This window comes from Nuphar pumila, chromosome 14, assembly GCF_984573655.1.
Source record: "Nuphar pumila chromosome 14, dmNupPumi1.hap1.1, whole genome shotgun sequence".
Lineage (NCBI taxonomy): Eukaryota > Viridiplantae > Streptophyta > Magnoliopsida > Nymphaeales > Nymphaeaceae > Nuphar > Nuphar pumila.
The window spans coordinates 15,841,267-15,851,461 of NC_143262.1; positions in this window are offsets into that span (position 1 = coordinate 15,841,267).

The following is a 10,195-nucleotide window of genomic DNA, read 5'->3' on the forward strand; positions in this document are numbered from 1 at the left end:
AATCAAACCAAGGATCAAATTTATGCCTTTTTGCTTTGCTAAAAATATCATCTAAGAATTTATCCTAAATCTAAATGCACAAAGAATCATGCTTGTGCAATGCAAGGATGTGTGTTCTTTTGAAAAGAATGATTTGGAAATCTGAGAATTTTCTAAGTGATTTATGAAGTAAATGTGATGAAGAAATGATTCAAAATATTTGAATTTTAACTTGGAACTTGAGATAGATCAAGAAAGAGATTTGAAGTTCTAAGTCTTTGAAATAATCAGAGTTGGGAAGATAAATCTTGATTTTAAAAAGAATAATTTGAAGCTGAGATGAAGAGGAATGAAGTTTTCAAAGTCAGAAATGGACTCTGGATTTTGAATTTTGAACCTGGATGAGATTTGAAATGGAATTGAATTCTAGATTCGAAGTTTGATATAAGGATGGAATTTGGACTTGAGAAATCCAAATGGAATTTAAAATAGAAATAGATTTAAGAAATCCAGATGGGATCTGAAAGTGGATTTGGATTTGAAATCTGGAAATCAAGATAGATTTGGATTTGAAATCTGGAGTTGGATCTAAAGTCTGAGATCCAAAAGGAAGTTGAGTTCTGAAATCTGGATTCCTAAATGGAGTTGGATCTGAAGTTTGAGATCCAAGATAAAGTTGAATTCTGGATCCTAAATGGAATTGGATCCGAAATCTAAGATCCAAGATAAAGTTGAGTTCTGGATATGGAATTGAATCCGAAGTCTGGAACAAAAATGGAGTTGAATCCGATATCTGGAACCCTAAATGGAATTTGGATCCGAAATCTGAGATCCAAAGATGGGGTTGAAGTTCTAGAATCCTAAACGGAATTGGATAAAAGACATAAAAGTGATCAAACTGTGATCATCGCAAAAAAAATTCTCTCGTTCCTCTTTTCCTTTCTCTTCGCCTTTCTAACTTCTATTCTCTTTTTGAAGGGGAACAAGAGATAGAAAAGAAGAGAGAATGAGAAAAAGGAAGAAGAGAGATGAACTCTTTTGCAAGGTCTCACTTGACCTTAATTTTAAAAATGTTTAGGAAATTACTCGCCTCCGTTTTTGAAATATTTGCGAGAAAATCGGGAGGCGAGATTCGCTCGTCGGTACAAGGTTCGACCGTTCCTGGCGCCTTTACCAGGGGTAATCAAACCAAGGATCGAATTTATGCCTTTTTGCTTTGCTAAAAGATTATCTAAAAATTTATTCTAAGTCTAAATGCACAAAGAATCATGCTTGTGCAATGCAAGGATGTGTGCTCTTTTGAAAAGAATGATTTTGGAAATCTGAGATTTTTCAAGTGAAAATGTTATGATGGAATGAAGATATGATTTCTGAATAGTTGAATCTAACTTAGAACTTGAGATAGATCAGGAAAAGATTTTTTTGAAGTTCTAAGTCTTTGAAATAATCAGAGTTTGGGAATAAAAAATGATTTTAAAAAGGAAAAGGAAAATGAAATGAAGTTTCAAAGTCGGAAATGGACTTTGATTTTTGAATTTTGAACATGGATTTAGAAGAGGAGAGGAAATTTGGAATGGAATTTGAATTACAGATCCAATGTTTTGAATTTAGAATGAGATTTGAGAAATCTAATTTGAGTTTGAAAAATAATAGAATTGGGGTTAAGAGATCTAGATGAGATATGAGAAATGAGATTGGTTTTTGGAATCAAGATAGACTTGGATTTGAAATCTAATATCCTAAATGGACTTGGATCCGAAGTCCGAAATTCTAAATGGAATCTGGATCTGAAGTCTGAGATCCAGGATGAAGTTGAATTCTGGATCCTAAATGAAATTGGATCCAAGATCTGGAATCCAAGATGAAATTGGATCTGAAATCTGGAATGGAATTTGGATCTGAAGTCTAATATCCAAGATGGAGCTGGATCTGAGATCCGAGATGAAGTTGGATTCAGATTCTGGAATTCTAAATGGAATTGGATCTGAAGTCTAGGATCCAAGATGAAGCTGAATTCTGGAGCCTAAATGGAATTGGATCCGAAGTCTAAGATCCAAGATAAAGTTGAATTCTGGATCCTAAATGGAATTGGATCTGAAATCTAAGATCCAAGATAAAGTTGAGTTCTGGATATGGAATTGGATCCGAAATCTGGAACAAAAATGGAGTTGAATCCGATATCTGGAACCCTAAATGGAATCTGGATCCGAAATCTGAGATCCAAAGATGGGGTTGAAGTTCTAGAATCTTAAACGGAATTGGATCCAAAGTCTGGGATCCAAAATGAAGATTGGATTTAGAAATCAGAAGACAAATCAGGAATTTCAAAGTTTTAATTTGAACTTTTGAAATGGAATTTGAGGTAATTGAATTGAACTTGAATTTGAATCCTGAAAATGAATTTGTCATTTCAAAGTTGAATTGAATTTTGATTGAAATTTGAGTTTTGAATATACAAATGAATTTCAAAGTCAATTGGACTTTGAATTTGAAGTTAGAATCTAAAGATAGTATTTGAATTTACAAGAATTGAAAATTGATTTGAAAAGTGAAGAAGATATTTGAAAGAAATCACTTGGATTTTGAAAAAGAATTGAAAATATGATGCAATTCTATCCTAAATAATGAAATGAATGAAAAAGTATTTGAAATCTGGTTTTTAAAAGTATATTTTATTCTTTAGGTGAATTAAAATAAGATTAAAGATATAATACATCCCTGACTATGGTCATTGAATGTATTATACAGTAATCATATTTAAATTCAAGTGAAGAATAAAACACATTTTTGTGCCTTTATAGAGTTTAAAATGAAATTAACTATCAATATATCCTGACTATGGCCATTGATATATATCTTGAGTTAATTTTAAATTAAACTCTGATAAAGAAAGAAAATATTTGAAAATATGATGATTTTTGAGAAAGATCCAATGTGGATCCAGTATTATTCCATAAAAGATAAAAACCATAAGTTTTGTTCACACCCTGACTATGGCCATTGATGCAAATCATCAACTTAGGATTTAATCACCTTTTATTTGAATGGTGCATGTACCATTCATGTTTCCATTCGTGAATTTTTGAAATAAAAGAAAAAAATTGTTATGAAACAAACGATTTGATGTTCATACATTCTAATCTAAAAGTGGAAAGAGAAAATTCTTATTGATATCTAGTTGTTGCGACATTGAAATTGAAATTAAAATTGAAATGATAAATTCTTAAGCAAGAAAGGAGATCAACCTTTCTCGCATATTTCCTGCAAAAATAGAGTTAGCACAAGATAATAGGCAAAATATAGAAGGAGATTTGAAAAATGCTATATTAAAACTAAAGACATACCTGAAAAATGTCCATTCCAACGAAGAATGAATATTCTAAATGCAAAGCCTAAACAAAAATATGTATATGATATACCCTATTCTTAATGAGGAAGTTCATATAATACAATGGAATAGAAAATATATATAGGGTGTTGAATTGGAGACACACACACACACACACACACACACACACACACACACACATATATATATATATATATATATATATATATATATATAGGAATACATTGTGAGAGGTGAATGCAAGTGGAAGAAGATGGGAAGAGACAAGGGATGAACAACATACTGTGAATAGTAAAGTGAAGGTGAATAAGGGATATAAGGTTTTAAAGGTTGCTAAGAAAGTGGCTACAGCAGATGGAGATTGATGCTATTGGTGAAATACAGTGTAATGGAATGGTATGTTGAAGCACAATGATGAAAGTTGACAGGTGATAAAGAGGTGGCTAACAGGTGTAGCGGTGTGAAGCTATGTAGGTGAGGTTGTAGTGTGGCTGCAGGAGGGTGAGAGTGTTGTGCGCATATGAAGGGATTAGTGTAAAACATGTGTAGATGGTGGATATGCAGAACGGTGATGATGCTGGAGTTGGGAGGATGCTGTAGGTGCAAAGATGGTTAGTGACAGAAGAGAACATGAAAAATGCAGAGAATTGGGGCAGGGAAGGGTTGTGTGAGTTATAGTGAATAGTGTTGAGATGGCATGCTAAAAATACAAAACACTATTGCTGTGAAAACTGTATGAGTATGATGATGTAATGCAGTGGTTGTGACATGTAGGAAGTAAATGCAATGTAGATATACAGTGGGGGATAAATCAAATATAATGTAGGTGTGTGCACAAGGTGTGGGGAGGTGTTCCATAAAAAAATTTCAAATAACTGACCATTTCTAAAGATAAGAAATTTTTCCCCAAAAGGGAAAAGCACATAACAACAATTGTTGATCATTGCAACAAAAAGCAAGAATTGGAAGAACCAACAGGGTAGAAGACTCCAACACTACAAACATATTCATCACAACGAATATTCAGACTGCTTTTATTCGATGAGAATCTGAAAGTTTCATGACGATTCCCTGATTAACACGCACTGAAGCCTCTTAAAGCATAGATAAATAGACTAGATAAGGGGTGCAACCCTTCTTCATGTGTATCACCTCACGAATAAAAATGACCAAAATGGAGTATTTGTATGATACAGTAAAATATCATCAGTAGCTGGATTGGCTAAACATAGAGAAAAGGAGACGATTGGTATAGAAAAGAAAAAAAAAAACAGTATGAGTTAACCCTTCTCATAAGAAAAATAAAAAAATTATACATGTAAGATATATATATATATATATATATATATATATATATATATATATATATATATATATATATAAACTTCATTAAAACCATGATATTAACATGATTATTACAGTCATTCTGTAGAACAAAATAGAACCACAGTTCTTTTTAGAGCCATACCTTCCTGTTGCTTGCAACATCTTCAGCTTGCTTTACGAAGGCCATCCTTGCTTATATCTGAGAAACTGGGTCCAAACCCTTCTTCATTCTGTTAGAAAGTCTGAACATTCTTGACAGATCTTCCCGCTTGTCATCCCTCAGTAGAGTGTGACATTCAGAATATTCCTTTTCAAGAAGCTGACTTGCATACAAAAACAACAACTCATGTTGCCCTCTCTAACAACTTTTGCTCACTGCTTGCACGCAAGTAATGTGACACCCTATCTTTCTCTCATTTTAAGCACTCCTCAGCCTTTAACATGTAATCTGGACAAGAATCTTCCAAAATCCAATTGGAAGCCTTTAACGAGTAGTAAGCAACAGAATCACTGAGCGTGGCATCTTCAAAATCAGTCACATATCAATCCATGCTACCCATTCCAATTTCCAGAAAAATGTCTAGCACAAATTTTTTTTTAACAAGGCTCTGTCAATTTGTTCCCCTTCATGTTCTTGATTAATCAAAGCAATTACAGCACCTCTCACTTTGATGTTCATCTCCTAATAGACCAGATCACAGAAGCATGTGAGACCAACTTCATTAAGTGCTGGAAGTGACTTCCCTACGATGAAATACCGATCAAGACAATAAAAGAATCAGAAAAGCCACCAGACTTTGGGATTTGACCACCTTCTAACAAGCTCCCCTAGCATGAACTCATTGTGCTTCTCCCTTAGAGATGGCATGATTTGTCAATGAAGGCCTGTGCTTCGGAACTCATCTCCTCAAGCATAGACCACCAATCTGCAACAACACTGTGCCCAGTACCAAGGAGTATTTCAGATGCCAAATAATCGGATGTGCCAACAGCTGAATGCTTCTGCTGCCTACCCCTCCGTTGTTGTCTGAATCAAAGGTTTCCTGTAACCTGATAGCAGCATAATTTTCTACTAACTGACACACGATCAGTGGAATGTTGTGATATTGCTTGGAGTATGGTATGCCCAAACCGATTCACATGAGTGGAATAAAAATGCAGGATGGATACGATGACCCAGTGAGGTACATGGACGACGAGATATGGGGAAATTGTGATATGCAATGGAATATGAGCGAAAATGGGTATCCAAAAATGCAAAAAGCGCAGATGCGTTGCATATATTGTTGGACGATTGATTTGGATGGACATGGGGATAGTTTCATTGTTGCAGGTAATATCAAACAAACTAGAGTAAAATAAATCAAACATAGCAGATGCCTATCGAAATTTATAGATATGAATGAGGATGCGATGAAGTAAAAAACTGAAAACATAAAAGAAAATGCATTGGAATGGGGAATTGTAATGGAGCAGAATGCAATCTAAGGTAACTGAAATGCAGTAAATGAACGACATCCGATGCTGTTAAAATTAGAACTCAAATACCAAGAGGTAATCAAAAGGGAAAATAAGAGCTCATTACATACGACCATCAAAAGTGAAAAAAAAAATCAAAAATGGAAAAAAGGAAGTGAAATGCAAACGAGACATCAAAGCGCAAAGCAAAGCGGGAAAGGCATACAGATGGTGTTGAAGAGCCATATGAATGATAAACGAAACATCATGAAGTAGGAAATAGATGTAAAAAAAAAAAAGTCGAACCAAAAGAAAATCAAAATATAAACTGATTACAGAAAATGGAATCAGAGATCAAATGTAAACAAAAAATTGTAATAATGAAGAGAAATAAAAAAAATCATAAAACTGATTATAGATTGGAATCGTGACTGAAAAAAATGAAAGAAGGAAAAATGAACAATATGTCGGAATGAGAACATTCCTATTAATATTGTCATTTGTAAGTTGATTCTACTATATATAGATCAATGCTACAAAGAGGCTTGCTAAAAAAAAAGTAGCTCAGAAATTCGTACAAACAGAAAGAAAGAGGGAAGTGACGGAAATCCTTAACGTGGCTTTGTTGTGGGATTCGTCGGCTTCCTTCAACTATTCAGGGGAAAGCCAGGAGAATAAGAAGAAGAGGAAGAAGAGTAAAGGAAGAGAAGGACATCGAGAGCCAGAAGAGGCGTGAGGTAAAAAATCCGAAAATCAAAAAGATGGAGGGGTGAAGACGATGTCGGTGAGGGTTCTCCTTTGCCGATTTTTAAAGAGGGGGAGGAAGAATCCAGAATGGAGGAGGTTAGGGATCAACGGCTGATGAAGGGGTGATCGGAAGGCGATAGAGAGGAAGAGGTTTCCAGAAGGTTCGTGAAGGAAGGCCAAGAGAGAGAGAGAGAGGCGAAGAATGAATATCTTTGTATCATCCAATACAAACCCTCTAAAATCAAACAGAGAATAGAGATCAGAGGGGATTTTGGAAGGATGAAAAGGAAAAACTAGTTCGATTTCACACAGTTTTTGAGCTCAAAGGGCATCTAACTACACCGTAAAGCCTTCGACATTGTGCTTTTATCAATACCCACAAAACAAGAAAACTTGAGAGAGAGAGAGTCACCCCATCTTAAAAAATCGATTTAGGTTTTTCTTTTTTTCTTTTTTTTCTTTTTTTTTTTCAAAACAAGCCCTTCAATTTTTATAAAAATTTCCAAAACAAGGCTCTTTTATAAGATTTTTTTCACAAAAAAAAAAGATAGATTTAAAAGACGACTTTTCAAAAGGTGGTTCTTATTTTTTTGTATTTTCTTTGTGTTTTCTGATTTTTTTTGTGTTTTTGAAATAAAACTCTAAAAAAACTAAGAACTTTAAACTAATTTTGCAAAATTTTAAAAATATTTACAAAGGAAGGGTTTTCTGAGAAATCGGGGTTATTTTCGTAAAATTTCTTCAGAAAATGGGTTTGGATCCAAGGTATTTGAGAAAATATTCGAGTTTTGGGTCTCGAATCGAAGAATATAGAGTAATAGATCCAAACGGATGTCAGACGAACTGTCCGAGCTTTTCAAAAAGTTAGTTTGGTAATTTTGAGAATTTGGTTTAAAAATTGGATAACGAAGCTGAGATTTGAATTTTGACAATGAATCCGGATCCGAAATCGATTCAGATATATAAAATGAATTTAATTTCAGTAAAATCTGAGAAATAAATTGGTATTTAGATTTAAAACTAACTCAATTACCCAAAAAAATGGAGGCAAAGGGCAAAAAGGGAATATTTAGAAACTTTTGAAAATTTTGGGGTGTTCACAGATGCCCCTCTTTGCTACTAAGCCGGTTGAAAGCCGAGCTTAGTGGCAAAGAAAACACTCCAAATTTTGAAAAATGCTCTAGTTAGCAAACCTGAACTGGGTGTGAAAGAATTATTTTGAAAACCTGGCTTCTCAGGCTTAAAACCTTATCCTGAATGGTTTTGGGGAAACGAAATCCTCAAAAATGATATGACTGGATAATAGAAATAAAGAAATCGTGATGAGATTTTGGGCGAAGATCCCGAAATGATGGAAGATAAAAATTTTGATCAAGTCTCATGGGTGAGACAAGATCAGTTTTTTGGAATGATTCAGGTTTAGCCCTTAACCTGGATAGGATTAAGATATCTCAACATAACCTGAATGGAGAAAGGAATATATGAGGACCTTGATGAGACATTTTTTGAGAAAATGCCTCGTGAGATGAAGCTCAAGTAGAATCCTATTTTGAATGGATATACAAAACATGGATTCCTCGCTGAGAAGAACCATGATGGGACTGGAAAAAAACACCTCATCAAAATGAGGAACCTCGTTGGAACGAGACTTAGGTTTAACCCAAACCTGCAAAAGGAAGATACCTCATGGCACGAGGTTCAGACTTAACCCTTAACCTGAAGGGAAATGACCAAATGGAATCCTCGAATGAAGAAACCATGATGGGACCTTCGGAGTTTGGACGAACAAATCCGAAAAGGGTTTGCGAAAGGAGGAAAATGGGGTTCCCTAAAGCCTAGAAAAGGGATGACCTTGGGTGTCTCATTGCTGAGACTAAAATCAGCTTTTGAAATGGATGACCTCTCGCAAAAAATACAAGTTTGACCCTTAACCTGAGTGGGTAACGACCATACGGATTTCTCGAATGGAGAAACCGTGATGGGACAGGAAGAGATACTTCTCCTGAAGGAGGCAACTCTTTTGGAAGATATAAACAACGCTAGGTTGCATCAAAATGGATATTGAATATTTATTTTATTCTTGGAATAGCTAGAAAATTTTGCCAATAAGATAAAATTATAGTTGACCCAAACGTTTGAAAATGTGCACGTATATGCAAAAGATATTCTCTCTTTTACCTAGAGTATTTCCTCCATCGAGGTTAACTCCTCGGTTTTAAGAGTCAAATTCAAAATTTCCTTGATATGAGAAGAGAAGAAATATTCTTAATTTCATAAAAGCAAGTAGTGAAAAGATATTGATAAGAGAATTTTGCATGAGGAAAGATGACTCTTGGCAATTTTGGCAGTTTGATATCTGAGTATTTTTCCCATGACGATCTTTTTGCACTCTTTTTGAGTCATTGAGATTTCTCGGGTTTTTTACATCATCCTTTATTTTGGAGATGTCCTGACTTTTCTCTCTTTTTCGGGGAAGGGTACGTTACAAACTCCTTCAACTTGGAGATGTTTTGATCCTTCTTTTGTCTCAGGAATTATGTTGATGATATTGGCTCAAAAGGTCTTTAGATGATAACAGAAATCAAATATCTTTTAGGGTTTGTCAGTAGGTTTATCACACTCGCCTTCATCTCGACGGTGATCTGAACTTTCCCTGGAAGGCTCCTTCACAAACTCTATCATCTCAGAGATGATCCAAATCTTCTTTGGCCCCGGGGGTCTGACTCGCATATTCGTCTTCATCTTGACGACATTTGAGAAATCCCTTTTGCAGATATTTGATTACAACTTAAATGGCCAAGAAGACATGGGTTGAGTGGATTCTTTTATCGCTCAGGATGAATTTAATTTCAGTAAAATCTGAGAAATAAATTGGTATTTAGATTTAAAACTGACTCAATTACCCAAAAAAATGGGGGCAAAGGGCAAAAAGGGAATATTTACAAACTTTTGAAAAATTTGGGGTGTTCACACACCGTAATGATTTGTAGAAGCCCGAAGAAAATAAACACACTCACGACAAGAAATTAACGTGGTTTGGCTATACGACCTACATCCACGAGGTAAAGCTCTAGCTCATCTCTCTTATTTCGTATATCTCTTAAGCAAGATTACAAAGGTATTTATAGCTTCCTTACACCAAACAAGAAGGAAAGTATATCAAGTAACGATTGTTGCCATAGTTATCTTTAAGAGATCTTTTAGGGATAGGAAGCGTGAGTTGGAGATACCAACGTTATCACCCACCCTCAAGCTGAGGGGCGTATATGTCATAGGTCCCCAGCTTGTCAAGAGCATAATATAGAGTATTCTTGGTGATAGCTGATCGTGCATCTA